This window comes from Cavia porcellus, unplaced genomic scaffold, assembly GCF_034190915.1.
Source record: "Cavia porcellus strain 051 isolate PalLab524CR breed Dunkin Hartley unplaced genomic scaffold, mCavPor4.1 scaffold_26, whole genome shotgun sequence".
Classification (NCBI taxonomy): domain Eukaryota; kingdom Metazoa; phylum Chordata; class Mammalia; order Rodentia; family Caviidae; genus Cavia; species Cavia porcellus.
The window spans coordinates 26,850,044-26,870,056 of NW_026947509.1; the positions used below are offsets into that span (position 1 = coordinate 26,850,044).

Genomic DNA, 20,013 nt, shown 5'->3' on the forward strand with positions numbered 1-20,013 from the left:
GTTTGTTTAATCTAAACATAAATGAAGATATGGATAATTGCATGTATGTTTAAGTGTATAGGACTGACAACCATGTTACTAAATTTTTGTTGGACAGTTGAACAGAACTGTTTGCAGTCTCGCTGTTTGAATTCCCACTTTACATGCTCCATTTTTGTATCTTGAGCAACTATTTGTAAAACAACAATATGTAAACATCAACTTGTGATTTCTTACTGTTTATTATTTTCTCTGAACATATGTATTATTTCTATCTATTTCCGGCTTTGTTTAGTCTTTCTTTAAATAAAATTTTTTTAAAACGTGAAAAAAATACAAGATAATAGTAAATCCAAAATGGCTAGCATAATACATCTTTTACCTTCAAAGTAGCTGCCCGTGCCATCAGATACCACAAAATCAAACAAGATGAAACATAATAAAACCCAAACAAACAAAAGCAATGAGAATGATATAGGATTTTAAAACAAGATAATAAGAAATTAACAATGGTCACCACTTTTAGAAGGATATTTCTCATAGATGCTACACTGCATGTTGTTATCCTTTGAATAGGTGATCAGACTACCAGCTTTAGGACTGCAAGGTCAGTGAAAACGAAACACTACCAGCATTCAGTAATATTTTGCCTCATTAGCTATCATCACAGCCTGTGTTTCTTTAGATCAATTGGTCACTTGTGGGGGATAGAGAGGGAGAAACGCTGGCTCTTGTCTTTCTGCCCTTGCACCAGAAGGGGCTGGCATATAGTTCCTCAGTCAGCTTGTACATGGCACCGACTCACAGGAGATCTGAGTTTCTTGTTGACTTCTTTCTCTCCTCCCCCACAGTCAGTGAAAATGCCAACTCACAGTAGAGAGCTGGTGTCTGCTTTCCCCAGTCAACCTGTGTATGCCATTATTGTCACTTTTGGAAGCAGTTCTAGAAGTCCTACTTTGTGAATGCCTTTAGTTGCACAATTGTGGTTCTCCTGCTTTCTTTTCAAGGTCATTCTGGCTTTGGAGAAGAGACAAATTCCACAGTGACAGATCCAGAGAGAAGGATGTATATCATCTATTGTTTTTATTATGCTACCTTTCTATTGCATGGGATTGGCAGCCGATTTCACTAACTTGTGACCACACATAATTAACACAGTGGTTAAAGGAGACTGCGAGAAATGCTTCTTAGAGAAGCAAGAACACTGACATTTATGTGTTTGAAACAAATGGAAAATTTTGAGAGTGATTAATGGCAATGTGTCTGACTGTAATAGATATACTTTAATTCAAATTTTACTCTAATTTTCCTTCATACCCTGGTATGTTCACAAAGTTCCATTATAAAGATGCACCAATGCTTAATGTTTCTGTATTTATATGACATGGATTTGTGGATAACAGAAGTTCCAAATATTATTGATACTCTCAACAAATGAACCTATTCATGTATTTCGCATGGCTAACTCATTTAGAGAAAGATAAAATTATACTTCTTTATTTCAACTATTAGAATAAGAAAATGATATCAGTATTCCATGGCCTGGTAGAATATATAATTCCATTCTGTGCATGATTATTAAAATTTGTTCACTGGTTGTGAATGAAAGACATAACATTTCCCTTTTTCTTTCCCAGAGGAGCTACCAGGACCTCATGGGCACCCAGAATCTAACAATGCTACTTGATCTCATTCTGAGCAAGATCTCCACCCTACCTGAACTGCAGCTCCCACTTTTCTGGATCTTCCTCATCATCTGCATTCTACATTGGTGGGTAACCTGGGTATGGTCATTCTGACCAAACTGGATGCCCACTTACACACCAGGATGTATTTCTTCATCAGACAAAACTGGCTTCCATTGATCTGGGTGATGCCAATGTCATTTATCCTAAAATGCTGCTAAATTTTGTTATGGGACAAAATACCATTTCCTATCCTGCTTGTGCCCTACAGATGACCTTCTTTGTTACATTCATTGTGAGTGAAATTTTCATCTTGTCAGCCATGGCCTATGACCGCTATGTAGCCTTCTGCAACCCTCTGCTCTACAACATCATCATGTCCCAGACATGTTGCCATATGTTGGTAGGCATTCTGTACCTCTGCAGCACCTTTGTTGCTCTACTGATCATGACTAAGACATTTATTTTGACTTTTTGTAGCTCTTACATCAGTCATTTCTCTTGTGATGATGTTCCTGTATCACTTATGCTGTGCTCAAATGGTCGAGATATAGCACGGATGATCAATCTCTTTTCTGTTTTTAATGTGACATCCACTTTCCTATTTGTACTATTATCTTAACTTATGATTCTCCTAGCTATATTTGAAATGCGTTCTGCAGAAGGAAGAATAAAAGCTTTCTCTACTTGTGGTTGTCACTTGATGGTGATGGTGGTCTTCTATGGAACAATTTTCTTCATATATGTAAAGCCCAAGTCTTCTCAGTCTTAAGCCCACTGATCTACAGCTTTAGGAACAAAGAAGTCAGAAATGCTTTCCACGGTGTCCTCAGGAAGAAGTGTAAAGTCTGTACTTAGAATTTCTCTTAAAATGACAGTCTACATGTTTTGGGTGGGGTACCAGGGATTGAACTCATGATCTTGCACTTGCCAGGCAGGTGCTTGTGCAACTAAGCTAAATCTTCAGCCAGAACCTACTTAAATAGGAGTTATTAAATTGGCAATGCCATTTGACAGGATTTCTAAACCCTACCAATACATAGTTTGTATCTACAGGCAACCTTCACTACTATCTTACTGCATAGATAGTTATATCATTGCTTATATCTTTATCCCAGTTAAACCTCAATTTTTAAATATCAACTAAATATCACTTTCCCCCCACTATCCTCTGGACTTTACTTCTCATTGAAATTTTTATTCTGCAGATAAAATTGAATATTACATTCTACATCAGTAAGCAATAGTTGTCTATTAATTAATGGCTATGGTTTGGTTTTTTAACCTTTTCTTAATTTTGGTTTTATTTTCACATACTGAATCTCAAGTTACAGTTTAAGAAATAGGTCCCTGGCATATTTATATCTTATATATCGTCATATTACGATTTCTGACAAAATTTGATTTCTTAGAATCCTGCATGTGGAGCATTTTTGTTGAATATCTAGAACATCTTGTAGTGATCTTCTGTATTTGACAATTTTTAGGAAAATACAAAGAAAAATTGCAAAGTATACATTAACGTAAATATCTAATATTCTTCATCTAACCACAAATAATAGACTTATAAATACACAGCTATTTTAATTCTATTTAAGAGATTATTAAATCCTGAAACAAAATTGGTATTAGAAAAAGTAGGTAAATTCTTTAAGATAGCTCTATCAGATGTGTTTAATATTTTTAAATGCTTAAAAGAAACATGATTTTTATGGGAAACAAATTAAAGAGAGGAAAAAGCTACCTAGGATTCCTGAAAATGGTAATATAACAATAATGATAAATATTTACTGAATGGTTATAGCATCAGATGATTCATGGAAAATGCAAATATGACTCCTTCAGCATCTCAAACTAGAATATTTCCTAAGTGAGTTCCCTGGGAAACCAAGATGTTGGACAAAAGTTATCAGTCTAATCTCAGTAACTGGTAGGGAAAAAAAGGTGCCAAATATACCTTAACTCATAGGGCTAATTCAAGGAGACAAGACAGAGGACCAAAAAAACTTGTAAGGAAATGTTAGCCTAAAATTCTTTTTTCAAAAATTCATATAGCTGTTCTCGGAGTAGTGGTGCATATCTGTAATCCAAGCACTCACAAGGCTTAGGCAGAAGGATTGCTAAGAGTTGAAAGCTAGATGGTGCTACCTATTGAGCTCAAAGACAGCATGAAACTTATTTCAAAGCTCTCTCTCAAGAAAAAATAACAATACCAGAGATATGATCTAAACAACTCAAATTAGAGTTAAAGGGGAAAAAAGAACTATATCATGATCAAGGTACTAAGTAAACATGAAATATTTTTTAATCAACTCTGGTTATTTTTATTAACATTCCAATTTACAATGTGTGAATGGTGCTCAATTTTTTACATATGAGTGTATGTTTGAAATATGATATGAGTGACATTGTTTTTAGTAGATTTTATACTTAATATAATTACACTGAACATTAGTCAACAGTAGGAGTATTTCAGTTCAAGTAATAAAATCACTACATAGATTCTTCAGTGAAGCATGTTCTTATCAAAACTGTCATCCTTTTATTGAAGAAAGAACAAGATAAATTTCTCACTTACAGAAAAATAAGCATTAATGTCATATGTTTCATTTATCACTCATGATTTCAGGAAAAGTACAAAAATATCTTAGTTTTCTATGTTATTTTATTTTATTATTGTTTGTGCAATTTAGATATACTATACCTTTTTACTTCAGTGTTTATTTTCAATTAAGTTTATTTTTATATTTGTGATATACATAATCCTAAATTTCATCATAGAAAACTTGTACCTGCTCAGAATTTATCTTAATTCCTTCTTATTTTCCATTTCCCTTACCTCAATTCAATGCTACTTTCTCCCATTTACTTACTTGTTTTCCATTTTATCCTTATCTCACTTTTTTGTTTTCCCATCCATTCTTTCCCCCTCCTCCTCTTCTAGTCCCCCTTTGCTTTTGAAAAATTCCTTCCTATTTCCTAATATCTATTCTACATGTTGGTCCTTATTTCTCTCTCTTTCACATGAGAGAGACAATGTGATATTTACACGTATATCTGATTTAATTCACTTAAGTGTATGGTGTTAAGGTACATTCATTTACTGAGAAATGCCTCAATTTTATATTTCTTTATGCCTGAGCAGTAATAAATGAGTAACCTTCACTCAATAAAACAAAACAAAACAAAACAAAATACCACACATTTTTGGCCATTTCTCAGTTGACTGGCACTGGGTTGTTTCCAAGATGTATCTACTGCAAATTGCGCCACTATAAACATGGATACATATATCACTGTGTTGTAATGTTTTTAATTCTTTTGGGAAGATTGCAAAATGGGAAATAGCTAGATCAAATGGAAATTCTAGTCCTACGTTTTGAGGAATCTCCACACTTATTTTCACATGGTTGTACCAGTCTACACTCCCACCAATAGTAGAGAAAAACTACTTTTTCTCCACAGGCCCACCAGCCTTTGTTACTGGTTGATTTCTTGACAAAAGCTTTTTTTTTTCTAAAGTGAGATAGAATCTCAGCATTGTTTTAATTTGTCACTGTCAAATAACCAGTGATGCTGAACTTTTTTATATATTTACTTGTATTTTGTATTTTTTCATCTGAGAAGTGTGTATCCATTTCACACGCCCATTTTTGGATTGGGACTTTGAATTTGGCCAAGTCTGATTTTTTTCAATTCTTTTTATATTCTAAGTATTAGTCCTTTGTCTGAGAAACAGCTAATTAAATTTTTTTCCACTCTGTGAGTTGCCTTTTCACTCTATTGCTGATTTCTTTTGCTCTGAAAAAGCATTTTAAAAGGATGAGATGCCATTTGTTAAGGTTCTCTCTCTCTCTCTCTCTCTCTCTCTCTCTCTCTCTCTCTCTCTCTCTCTCTGTGTGTGTGTGTGTGTGTGTGGTATTTCCTATGCAGTCTCATGCAGAAATCATGTTCATGAGATCATACCTACATCTGTGTCTTTGAAAATTGTGCCTGTTCTCTTAAAGAAGATTTAGCATTTCTGTTTTAACATTTAAATCTGTGATACCTTTTGCTTTTAGTTTACTGCATGGGGATACATGGTTCTAATTTTAGTCTTTTGCATGTGGAAAACCAGTTTTTTCATCACTTTTTAGTAAACAGGATTTTTTTAGTGAAAAATTTTGGTTCCTTTGTCAAAGATAAGGTGACTGATAAGGTGTGTTTGGAGTTAGTTTTCCATCTTTTAATCTGTTCCTTTGGTCTTCGCATCTGCTGTGTTGGCAGTACTAAACTATTTGTATCACAGTAGCTTTGTAGTACAATTTCAAGTCAGGCGTTTTAACTCCTCATGCCTTGACTGTTGTTGCTGAGAATTATCTTTGCTATTCTAGGTGTGTGATGATTCCAAATGAGAATTACGGAGATTTCTATAATTATGTGAGATATGCTATTGGTACTTTGTTTGGAATTAAATTAAATCTGTGTAACAAATTTGGGGGTATGGCCTTTTGCACTATGTTGTTTCTTCCTACCCTAGAGCAAGAGATATTTTTTCAATTTTCTAACATTCTCTTCAATATTCTTTATTGGAATAATACAGATTTCAACACAAAGGTCTTATAGGCTTTTGTTAGATTTATTTTTTAAATTTTTTTAATTTTAATTAAAGAAAGACTAAACAAAATAGAAAATAGGTAGAAATAATACATACGTTCAGAGAAAAAAACAGTAAGAAATCACTAGTTGATGGTTACATATTGTCATTTTACAAATAGTTGTTCAAAGTACTAAAATGGAACATGTAAACTGGGAATTCAAAGAGCAAGACGACAAACAGTTCTGTTCAGCTGTCCAACAAAAACTTAGTAACATGGTTGTCATTCCTATACACTTGCAGTTATCCATATCTTCATTTATGTTTAGATTAACCAAACTAAAGCAACTTAAAATCATTCTGAACAAAGAATAATAGTATTGCTGGATTTCACATCATGACACTCCATGATTAGCACTGGATACTGCAGTGTCTTTTTTTTTTAATTTAATTTAAAGAAAGACTAAACAAAACAGAAGACAGATAGAAATAACACGTAATTTCAAAGAAAAAAAGAAACAGTGAGAAATCACTAGTTGATGATTACAGATTGTCTTCTTACAAATAGTTATTCAAGATACTAAAGTATAGCATATAAAGCAGGGATTCAAACAGTGGGATTGCAACCAGTTCTGTTCAACTATCCAACAAAAACTTAGAAGTATGGTTATCAATCCCAAAAACTTATACATGCAGTTATCCATATCTTCAATTGTGTTGAGATTGAATAAACCCAAGCAGGTTAATATCACTCTGAACAAAGAATAATACTATTGCTGGGTGTCACATTATGACACTCCAGTATCAGCACTGTGTATCTTAGTGTCTCTTTTTCTTCAAAGTATCTGTTCATTTCATCATGTGTCATAAGACCAGTTCTCATAAACTGTTTATAGACTCTACATATGCATGAGTCTTAACATGTGTTTCTATCCTTTCTATATTATAGGGAGAAACAAAACAAAGTAAGGCAAAACAAAACATATTCCCATAAATACATGAAACAAAAAAATATAAGACCATTGTACAAAGAGTTCTACCATGGTTCCTGTGTTGTCTCTTGTTATCTCCAATAGAATTGGCTATATCACCAGACATAGTATAATTGAATATATCAGTATATATCAGTATTAATAAAAACACAACTTTATATATAGTATAGAACTTCAAAACCAGGCAGTTATCAAACCAGAATGTGTATCATAGTCATCTTCAGTGTAGTTGCCTATACTCTCAGACTTGATACTATCAATCATACCAGTTTTGAATAAAATCTTCTCTGCCTCATTTCTGTTGTGCTCTTTTTTTGCCATCAGTGGTCTGCTTATCTTCTTCACTCTACTTTCTGCTCCATTCAATGAGGTCTCTCTGCTACTGTTCCTGGAATCCTAGTACTTTTCTCTCTCTCTAGAATGCCCTGCAGTATTCTCTGTAGAGTTGGGTTGGTGGTTGTGAATTTCCCAAGGTTCCTCTTTGTCTTGGAAGCATCTTGTTTCTCCATTAATTTCTAGAGACAGTTTAGCAGAGTATATCAATCTGTAATGGAGGTTATTTTCTTTCAGGGCTTGGAATATTTCACTCCAGACTCTTTTTGACTTGATGGTTTGTGTCGAGAAATCTGCTGTTCTTCTGATGGGCTTTCCTCTGTATGTTATCTGTATCTTGTCTCTAACAGCTTTTAATATTCGGTTCTTATATTGAATTTCTGGGATCTTGATTATTATATGCCTGAGTGTAGCTCTGTTTTGGTTGTAGATGGCCGGAATTCTGTATGCCTCAAATATAAGAATATCATTTCCTTTTCCTATGTTTGGGAAGTTTCCTTAATTATTTCTGTGAATAACCTTTTTAGTTCCTTTATTTGTATCCCAGCTTCTTCATTTACATTCTTTATTCTCAAGTTATACAACCTTTTGTCATCTTCTAGCCTTTGTATTGTAGTTGCTTATTTCTTTGTTATTTTTAAAAAGTTTTCCCTTTCATAATCCCACATCGTAAAACTGTCCTTCAGTTTGGATAATCTATCCTTAGTTTCTTTCAAGCTGATTTGCCATCTTTACATAGAGTTTTTAATTTCCTGGTGATCTCTTTGAATCTGCTTCATGTATTCTACATTTTTTATATTCTTCATCAAATAGTTCTTTCCTTTGTTTGAGTTCCTCCCTTCTTCCATCTGTGTCTGCTTGAGGGGTGCTTAGTATCTCTTTTATTAATCTTCTTATATCTTGCTTTTTTTGGCTAAATATTTCCCTTTTGAACTCATCTATGAGGTTCTGAATGTATCTCTTTATGTCCACTGATGCCATGTCTGATATTGCTTATTTGCTGTTCTCATTCTCCTTTGTATTTACCTGTCCTGGGTCAATGTTCTCAGGGTTGGGGCCTGGGGACATTTTGTTGTTGCTTCCTCTTCCCATCTGTTTTGCTTTTTCTGGGAGGCCCCATTTTCTTTCTTTGTTGGCTACAATTCTTCTGAAGTACACTGGCTAGATGACTCTTCCCACTGCCGTATGCTAGTGAGTTACAGACCAGGGCAGCATATGCTGGCTCCTCCTCTCTAGATCAGTCAAGCTCCTGTGGCCTGCACTACTGTATTAATTTGCGCCACCTCCCCTCTGGACCAGCCAAACCTCCAAGGCCCCACTGGGCCAGTGTGGTTACTGTGCACCACCACTGTAGGGACTTGACCTCAGATAATCTATTGGGCCTCAACCAGGTCACATGACCCAATCCTAGCTCACCACACCAATCCCATTTGGGAAGGGAACAACTGACTGAAGTCACTGCTGTCCCTTGTATTTGCCAGTCCTGCTGGGTGCCAGAATGTCGTCCGCTGGAGCCCCACTATTTATGGAATGGCTCCACTCCCATCACTCACCACAGGTAGGCACCCTGCCAACTCAGACCTCCATTCGGCTCACTGACTCCCGAACTCAATGTAACTGTGCCTCCAGTGAGTCAAAACAGTGGGACCTTGGACGGCTCAGCAAGTCATGGCGGGACCTCGGCAAGTCACCGCGGGACCTCAGATGGTTGATAAGTTGCCTTAATTTCTTCTTGGGATGAGAGAATTCATCTCCCTCTGTTTGGGGCTCCCCACTCTGTATTATGTTGAATTCTAAGTTGACTATCTCAGGTAGCTTCTGTAGCCAGTTGTTATCTATCCGCCATCTTTGCTCCTCCCCCTTCTATCTCTGTTAGATTTACTTCTAAGTATATCATTTTTTCAATGCTATTGTGAAGGGTGTTGTGTCCCTAATTTCTCTCTCAGGGAGTTATGTGTGTACAGGAATGCTATTGATTTTTGAGTGTTAACTTTTTATTCAGCTATTTGACTGAATTTGGTTAGTAAATCTGGAAGTCTTTTGTTGAAGTTTTTGAGGTCTTCTATGTAGGGTATCATATTCTTTGCAAATAATGAAAATTTAATTTCTTCCTTTCCTATCTTTATGACCTTTATTTCTTTCTTTTGTGTAATTGTTCTGATTAATGTTCACAGAACTATATTGAATAAAAGTGGAGATAGTGGACATCCTTGTGTTGTTTCTGATTTCAGAGTGAAAGTTTCAGTTTTTAACTATTTAATGTGATCTTGGTGTTTGGTTTTTCATAGATAGCATTTATAAGTTTGACATAAAGACCATTCGTGCCAATTTTCTGAAGAATTTTTATTACAAATGGGTGTTTGACTTCCTGGAATGCTTTTTCTGCATCTATTGAGATCTATTATATGAATTTCCTCTATGAATTTTTTAATATATTCTGTAACATTTACATACTTTAATATGTTAAACCACCTGTGCATCTGAGTGGTGGGTCCTATTTCATCATGGCATATAATATTCTCAGCAATCTGTTACATTATTTTTTAACCAGTATTATGTTGAGGATTTTTGTATTCGTGTTAAGGAGACTGGTTTGTAGTCTCTTTTATGTTGAGTATTTCTTTGGTATCAACATAATAATACTTGCTTCCAGGAATGATTTGGGAGTGTTGCTCCCCTTTCAATTTCTTTACAGAGTTTGAGGGATAATGGCATTTGATTGTCTGTAAATTTCTTGTAAAATCCAGCATTGTAACCATCAAGACCTGGGCTTTGCTTTGTTGATAAGTTTTTTAATTACATTTTCAATGTCATTGACTGATATTGGGTCATTTAAAATTTTTTATGTTTTGATTCAACTTTGTTAATTCGTATCTGTCTAATAATCTGTCAATTTCTTCTGTGTTTTCCATCTTTGTAAAATTAAATCTTCTTGAACTAATTATTGGTAATCTCCTGGATGTATTGTGATATCCTCCTGCCTCATCCTCATAAATGCTGGGATTATAGGTGTGTGTCATCACATGTGAGTTGGATTTTGTTTCTTTACCCATTCTGCTAGTCTGGTTCATTGAGTTGTGAATGGAGCCCATTTACATTGATGGTTATAACTGACATCTGTTGGCTTATCCTTGCCATATTATTTTCCCACTTTGATTTCCTGTATTTCCTCTCTGTTTAATTGCTTGCCTTATCTTCTGGCTTCTTCCTAAACTGTTGTTGGAATTTTGGTCTTCTTTATTTCTTTCTAAAATATCCTTCAGAACATTTTGTGTAGCTACTTTGGTGGTCATGAATTTCTTCAATTTTTCTTTGTCCTGGTAGTCTCTTATTTCACTGTTAGTTTTTGAAAGATAATTTTTCAGGGTACAACAACATGGGTAGGAGGTTGCTTGTTTGTAGAACCTAAAATACTCCAAGATCTCTTTGACTAAGCATTTGTGTTGAGAAATTTGTTGTGATTTTGATGGGCTTTCCTATATGATTTGTTTCTTTTCTGTAACACATTTTAATATTCAGTTTTTGTGCTGAATTTCTGAAAGCTTGACTATTGTATGCCTTGGTGTAGTTTTATTTTGGTCTAGTTAGTTGGGGTTCTATATAGCTCATTTATTTGTGTGCCAATTTTTTTCCACGTTTGGGAATTTTTCTACCCTTATTTCTGTGAAGACTTTTTTTATGGTGTTTATGCTCTGTGCCACTTTTTTTATTTACTCTGATCAATCTCATATAGCAAGATTTGTATGATTTTACAACTACTGAGTTTGTTTGTCATGGTCCCTTGCTATTTTTAAGATATCTTTATTTGTCTACTAATCACAATCCTTTTTACTAGATCTGATATTCTGTCCTCACTTTCATCAATTTTATATATTTTCAATGAAATTTTTAATCTTGATATCCCTTTGAATCTTTTTCATGGATTCCATTTCTTTTCTGTTTGTCATTCATAGTTTCCATCATTTTCCTAAGCTCTTCTTTTTTTATTTGTCTACTCTACATTTGTTGAGCAGATGTTTCATTTTGATAGTCAGTTCTTTCATTTACTAGTGAGATTCTTATCTCTATAGGCTCATGAGTCTGCTATCATCTCCAAAAATTCAAGTAGGTATCTTCTGATTTTCTCTATATCTCTGCCCCCTGGACTTTGTTTGGAGGTTTGGATTCATACTTTGTTTTTGCAACTTGTCAGTTTCCATTTTTAATTTTATTTTGTTGTCTGTGCAGATGCTTGTAAATTTCTTATCGTGGACACTTTATCACTAGCATTAAGGCCTCTCTAAGAAGTGTCTGTTCCTCAGAGATGTCTTCTAGATGTAGTTAGTTCTTGCATTTTGAGTCTCTACCAAGACCTTACCTTCCCAATTTATTAAGAGTGAGATGTTGCTACCTGTTTGGCTCAGCACCCAGTCATTTGCTGATGATTTGGACCCAGACAATCACATGTTACTATTTAAGGGGAACAACTGATTACAAAAGGTACAATGCCACAGCTAATGTAGTACAATTAACAATAACAATAACATCAAGCACAACCAAGAATCTGACAAACTGTGGTAACTGTTATTTTGGTAACTTTAATCACAGAAACAAAATATACAGTTATATATCACAATCCAGCAGAAATCAGGAACTTGTAAGCAAAGCATTTCCCTTAGTAAAGTGATTAATTTTGTCGTGGGAAAATATAAAAAAGATAGGGGGAAAACCCTGAAATGAACAAAGAGATATGTAGTAGACACAGGGCTGGAGGACAAAAGATGGTCACCTAAGTTTTTGGAAACTAGAGAAGAGGGCAGGAGGGAAAAAATGAAGAAGAAAGGAAAAGATTTTCAAAACAGAAAGACTAGACTCACTTGAAACTATAAAATCAAGAGAGACAGTTGAATAAAGAGAAAATCAATGAAACAGAACAAAAGTAAAGATAAAAATCTAAACACCGTTAAAACAAAACAGACAGAAAAAAGAAAAGTAATCAAAGTAACAAAGAAAACAATGTCTGTGCAGTGCTGTACTAGTTTCCAAGTCAGAGCTCAAAACTGGGGAGCCTCCAAGCCTGCACTGGGATTAGTGAGGGTGCAAGGCTGACCTTGACTTTTGGGCATGGGGGCTGCAACTGTCTTCACACAGGAACTTTCTGTGAATCCCAGCAGCCCACCCCCAGCTCCTTAGCCTTGCTGTCTCTAAATTGATCTTCTAGATGCCAGGGTGTCCTCAGGCATAAACAACTGGGGTGGCTCCAGGGCTCTTGTACCAGTGGCTCTTCTCAGTCCTTGCAGGCCTTTCTCTTCTATCCCTGAGGGTGCTTCTCCAACCTGTCTCCTATATCATTGTATAGTGTGTGGGGGAAGGGTGAGGGTAGAGTCAATGCTGTGAGGTTCCAAGCCTACCTGGACTCACTTCAGTCTCCCCTCGAGCTGGCTGAGTGCTGACTTCCCAAAACTATTTAAATCGCACCCATCTGTATCCCTCTCTCCAGCCCCATTTCACAGGGTGGGATAGGTCATGCACTCTACCAGGTTTTTTTTTAAATTTGACTTAAAGAAAAAAACCAAAACAGTAAAAGGGTATAAGTAATACAGAATTTCAAAAACCATAAACAAAAAGAAATCACTAATTAATAGATTACTTATTATCATCTTAGAAATAGTTGTTCAAGTTACAAAATTAAATCATAAAAAGTGGACATTCAAACAGTGAGACTGCAAACAGTTGTGTTCAATGATCCAACAAAAACTTAGTAATCTGGTCACCTATCTTACACACCTAAACACACTTGAAGTTGTATCCTTTAGAACACTTTCTTTTCCTCTTTTTTACAATAACATTTACACATTTTGGGTTTTATTACTCACACAGTTCTTATTACTTTTTTTGGAAGATAATAAAACCAAATATGACAAAACAAAGCAGTCAGTCAAAACAAAGGATGGACATAGTATGTGATGTAAAAACAGAATACAAGGTAATCAACAATGGTTACCAAAATGCCTCTTGCTACCTTAAAAAGAATTGCCTATATCATCAGGTATAATAAAATTGAACAAAACAGAAAAAATCAATAAAACCAAAACATTGGAGACATTACAGAACTTCAAAAGAAGATAATAGTCATACCAGAATGAGTATCATAGTGAACCTTATTGCTTTCAAAGTAGTTGCCTATACCCTCAAACTTGATACTATCAAACAGAATAGAATAAAATCAGTCAAAACAAGACAGTGAGAGCAATACAGGGCTTCAAATCAAGTTAATAGGAAATCAAAGTGGGTTACTATAGTATATCCTGTTTTTTAAATTTTTTCCCTTAATTAAAAAATAATAATAACAATAAATAAATAAAATTTTAAAAAGGGGGAGATTGAGATGAAAGAGAACATAACAACATAACAATACAGGTCAGAACAGAACAATTTAAGCAACGTAGTGTTTCACCATAAGATAACTCGACTTAACAGTAGGTACCATAGTGTCTCTTTCCTTGAAATATTTGAGTATAATAACTTCATATACTATAGCATCAAACATATCAACATAGTGTGAAACCATTCAAGAGGATGAAACTATTACAGGGTATTTAGAACCAGCTAACAGAAAATGAACAATGGTTTCTATATTGTCTCTTTGCCTATAAAAATTTTTGTTTATACTATCACAAATAACAAAATCCAGTAAGATAAAATATGATAAAACCAATGGAGACAGAAGAACAACAGTTTGGTGAGACTTCAAAACAAGATGATATTAAATCAGCACTAGTTATTATGAAGTCTTGTTTTCTTCAAAATAGCTGTTCATAACATCACAGACAATAATATCAAACAGCCCAAAATAAAACCATTCAAATTAATGAGTGAAAACATTATATGGCTTCAAACCAATATGACTGGGAATCATGATTACCACATACTTTTATGTATTCATATCATTTCTTACACTAGGGAAACTATTCGATATTTATACATGTGAGTTTGATTTATCTCACTTATGAGTATGGTCTCAAGCTGCGTCCATTTATTTATATATATCGCAATGTGATCATTATTTATAGCTAAGTAGTACTCCATTGTATAAAAATACCACAACTTTTTTATCAATTCCTCAGTTGATTGACACTTAGGTTGTTTCCAGGATCTGGCGATTACAATTGTGCTGCTATAAACACGGGTGCACATATATCACTGTGGTATAATGCTTTCAGTTCTTCTGGGAATATGCCTAGAAGTGGAATAGCTGGAACAAATGAGACTTCAAATTCCAGCTTTTTGAGAAACCTCCAGACTGACTTCCACAATGCTTGCACCAGTCTTGACAGTTTTTTTTTTTATTTAAAGAAAAGGAAACAGAAGAATACATGGAGATTTTAAAAAGGATAGAAATAATACAAACTTACATGAAAACAAACGGTAAGAAATTGCTGGTTGATAAGTTACACATTGTCATCTTAGAAATAGCTGTTCATGTTATAGAATTAAAGTATTTAGAATGACATTCATAAAGTGACACTAAAAACCGTTCTGCTCTATGATCGAACAAAAGCTCAGTAATATGGTTATCAGTCCTACACATTTGTTTTACATCTCAAAGAGGGTAAGATTAAACATATCAAAACAGAACAAAGCAGTTAAAAAAACAATTTAAAGAAATACAGATTTCGAAGCAAGCCCACTGGAGATCTTCATTGTCTATCTAACTGTCTCTAGTTTCTTACAAATAGTTGTCCCCATCTTCACCCACTTTATATACTTATTGCATATTATAGAGCTAATCAAATCATTGGAGGCTTTTTAGGTCCTCAAGTTCCAAATTAGGGAAGACAATAATAACTACCATCACATCTCTCATTCTCTTTGTGATAGCTGTCCCCATCTCTACATATGCTGAAATTGAACTCAAGAAACCAGTCCAATGTCATTCTAATCAGCGAACAACAGTATTGCTAGAATTTCTATCATAATGCTACAAAATTAGCCATGGGTTTCTTAGCGTCTCCTCCTCAGAGTATCTGTTCATTACAACTTGCATTATATAATCTGTTCCCGTAAATAATTTTTTTAAAAACCCATGTGTGAATTTCTACATATATATCTATCCTCTCTGTATTATAGGAAATACCAAATCATAGCAAGACAGCAAAACAATTTCCTAGAAAAACATGCAATGGATAAGACATATAAGACCACAATATAGATGATCTTCCATAGTTACTATGTTTTCTCTTGTTATTTTCAATAGATTTGACCACAACACTGGCTTATTATAGTTAAATATAGTATCACCTATTTTTATAAAAACTTAACTTTGACAGCATTGTAGGATTTGAGAGCTGTTACTAATTAATACCAGTATGGATATCCTTTACATCTTGTCATCCTCAGAGTAGTTGCCTCTACTTTTAGGGTTGATACTAACAAGTATACCAATTTCAAATAAAATCAGCCAAGGCCAACCCATAGTCTTATGATTCAGATTCAATTAAGATCAGTCATAGTAAGACAATACATGTAAGTATTGCAGTATTTCAGTTTAAGTTAATAGGAAAGTAAGGATAGTTACCATGGTATAACCTGCTATTTTTGGGTCAAGATGTCTGTGCCCTCAAATCTGACATGAGTGGACAGACCAGTATAAATTAAATTCAAACTAAATATGTCAATAAGACTACTATGTCTTTTAAATCCTTATACACCATTAACAATGACCTCTGCCTTTTTCTTTTTTTATAGGAGTTTCAGAGATGTCTATACTAAAGACTATAGCTTACCATCTCTGCCTCATGTCAGCTACTCCACTTTTCTGCTATAATTTGTCCACCTTATTCCCTCATTCCACTGCCCCATTCATTGAGGCCTCTCTGCCACAGTTGCTGAAATCCTGGTATCTCTTCCTCTCTTTCTCTGTAACGTCCTTCAGCACTCTCTGTAGGGTTGGATTGGTGGCCACAGTTCCTCCTTGTCTTGAAAGTATCTTATTTCTTCATTAATTTTGAGAGAGAGTTTTGATGGGTATATGAGCTTCGGTTGCATATTATTTTCTTTCAGGACTTGGAATATTTCTCCCCACTCCCTTCTTAACTTAAGAGTTTGTGTTGATAAGTCTGCTGTTATTTTGATAGTTTTCCCATTGTAGGTAATCTTCATCTTTTCTCTGGCTGCTTTTAATATTCTGTTCTTTTGGTGGATTTCTGGAATCTTGATTATTATATGTCTAGGCATAGATCTGTTTTGGTTGTAGGTAGCTGGTGTTCTGTATGCCTCTTTTATCTGGATATCATTTCTTTTTGCTATTCTTTTGCTTTAATATTTCTGTGAATATTCTTTGTATTTCATTTTTGGTTGCTCCTGCTTCCTCACTCACATTCTTTATTCTTAAGTTATGTATCTTTTTGTCATCTTCTAGTTTTTGAATTGCTTCTTTCTGGTTCCTTGTTATTTTTAAGAGGCTTCTTCTTTCACGATCATATGCCATAAATCTCTCTTCAAGTTTCAGAAGGCTATCTTTAGTTTTTGTCAAGGCATTTTGCCAGTGTTCAATGGAGTTTTTAGTTTCCTGGTATTCTCTTTGGATCTGTTTCATGCATTCTAAGTTATGTTTAAATTCTTCTTCAGAAGTTTTCTTTTCTGATTTCCTCAGTTCTTCCATCTGTGTTCTCTTGGGTGGGGCTTGTCATTTCTTTAATTAATCTCTTTATATCTTGCCTCACTTGAATCAGGAGTACAGCTTTAAATTCTTCTATGAGATCATGAAGGTACTTTTTAATTTCGGCTGATGCTGTGTTGAGCAATGGATGGTTACTGTGCTTGTTCTCTTCAGTATTTACTTCTCCTGGGCTTATTTTCTCATGTTGGGCAGCTGGAGATTTTTTTTTTTATCTCTTGTCATGTTTCTGGTTTCTTTCAGACTGTCCTGGGGTTCTCTGGCCCTCTCTGAATTGCTTAGGGCCTTTCAGAAGCATGCTGACTTGAGTTTTTGCTGTCCTCCCCAATTTGCTGTTATCTGGGGTAGGCTGGGATGCAGGGGCGGTACAGGCTAGTCTCCAGCCTCTGGACAGTCAATCTGTAAATTAGGCTGTATTTTCTAGATGTCACTGAGTTGTGACTATTTTGTATCTGCTTATTGGGCCCCAAGCAGAGGCTTGGTTTAGCCCCAGTAGCTCCTGCCGGTTCTCTTTGTACCAGAAGCAGCTGACTAATGTCACTATGGCACAAGGTTCTGCCCAAATCCCAGCTGTTCTCTTCCAGACCTGTCTATGACAGGAGCACCAGAACAGCAGATCTGCCCAAATCCAAGATGTCTCCCACTAGTTCTCTGTATGATGCTGACGCCAACACATACTCAGGCTTTGCCCAATTTCAAGATGCCTTCCACCAGCCCTCCCTACAGGGGGACTCAGTGATGCCACTGAGCTGTAGGTTCTGTCCAACTCTAACATGGCTGCCATCAGACTCTTGTGTTATTGATGTCCCCGTTGTGGTGGGCACTGCCCAGTTCCAAGATGTTCTCTGGCCAACCCCGGCAGCTGCGGGGTCCCCAGTACTCACCAGGGTCCACGCCGCCCACCTTTCCCACACTCCCGGCACATCGTGGAATGGTCAGAAATCCGCACAGCGTGCACTCCCGGCACAGCACGGAACAGTCAGAAATCTGCTCAGCGTTCGGCTTTTGAGCTCCAAAGCCTTTCACAATCTCCTCTGGTGCAGCAGGGCAGTCCTGGCTGCTTCTTGGGGTCTCAGGTCTCAGTTTCCAGCAGTCACCAAAAGCCAACACAGCTTTTCCTGTTGGGTCCACGGGTCAGTTTGTTGATTTAAAGGTGCGGGATTTGCAGCCTCCCATTATCAGCCTTCACAGTCTCAGCACAACTTTAAATCCTCCAGCTGCACTGTCTTGGTTAATAAGAATCGTTATCCATTTGTCTGGCCCTCTCCATGTTGTCATATTCTAGCTTCTAATATGATTTCTCCGGAGAGACTCTCCGCCCGATCCCCTAGCAAGCCGCCATTTTCTCCTACCACCTAGTCTTGACAGTTTTGAAGTTATGAAGAAACCACTAAACCACATATAAATCCTAAGATATGCAATATAAACGTTGAAAAATCAGTTTCTCTGCATACATTTTGTACTCCATCTTCCCTAGTAGAGTGTTCCAACTGTCTATATGTAAAATATGTACAATAAAGTATTTTGATCCACCCAGAGATATTATTTTTGTTATCTATAGGCAAGCTGAATAGGGTGAACAAATAAATATATCTTCATAGAGTTGTTAAATGGACAGCAGAAGTGGAGAGAGACGTTTTTGAAAAGTTCTAAAATTCTTGGAAATATTTAAACACTTTACAGTGATAAGACTGATGCTTGATTTCTAGACCCTTTTACTCAATGCATCATCCAGGTCAGGGATATAGCTCAGTGGAACACCACCTTTCTGGCAAGTGCAAGCTGATGAGTGCAATTCCCAGTACAAAAAGAAAAAAGAAAACAAACACCACATATTCTAAACAGATTCTGTTAGGCTGAAAATTCAATATTAAATTTTGAGAAGGGAATAAACTATGTTTCATGAGTGAGAGAAAGAGATCTGAGAGAAGCGAGTGACTCAAATAAGCAGCATCCCAGGACCACATGGTGAAGAAGAGGGTGCCCAGCGATCTCCAGGATCAGCCTGCACCCAGCTGCCTTTTCTGACTCACAAAAGTAATGGGCACTGATGTGAGATTCCTGGACCTCCTGCCAACTGCAGCTTCTCTGAACTGTGCTTGCTGATTCTGTGTTAGGCTCCAAGAAACGAATCCCTGGTGTCTATGCAGTTGGACACCAGAGACCCAGTGAACAATTGTTCTCTTCTGCATTCAAGTAACAGAATGATTTGATATTTCTCTTGTTCTGCTTCAGCAAATCATACTGACACAGTTCCAGGGTTTCATCAAGCTGATACTAAATGTGACAGAGGGCAATTGAAGAGATTAGGCTAAAGGAGGATCTTTATCTTTAATCAGTTCTACCTTGTTAAATGTTGACTTACATTAATTTTGCTGAATGAAAGGCAACAAGTTTTAATGAAATATTTAAATATCACAGTGGAATAGTCTATTTCATCATAAAATTGCATAAATAATATTAAAATCTCTTGATATTTGCTAGGAAATAAATGTTCTAATGCACTGGAAAACTGCAATGTTGACCCGCAGGACCCCGTTTCCTGGCAGAAATTTCTCTCGCCTGGGGTATGCACCACAGCTTCCTGCCTAAAACAGTGAGGCGGGCCTAGCTGCGGGACCCCGTTACAGCCTTGCCGACCACCCTGTCTCTCCCGGAGGGCACATGGCAGCTGCCTCACCTGAAGGAGGAAACTGCTCCGACCTTACCTGTCAGAGGAAACTCCTCTGACCTTTTTTTGGCCTGAAGAGCTCCAGCACTACTGCCACCACCCGGAGGAAGGAGCAGCCC

General features: G+C 36.1%; 1 pseudogene; it reads left to right on the forward strand.

Annotated features, from left to right (window-relative positions):
• The first annotated feature begins 1,634 nt into the window (after positions 1 to 1,634).
• On the forward strand, positions 1,635 to 2,522 carry LOC100728350 (olfactory receptor 8K5-like; annotated as a pseudogene).
• The last annotated feature ends 17,491 nt before the right edge of the window (positions 2,523 to 20,013 follow it).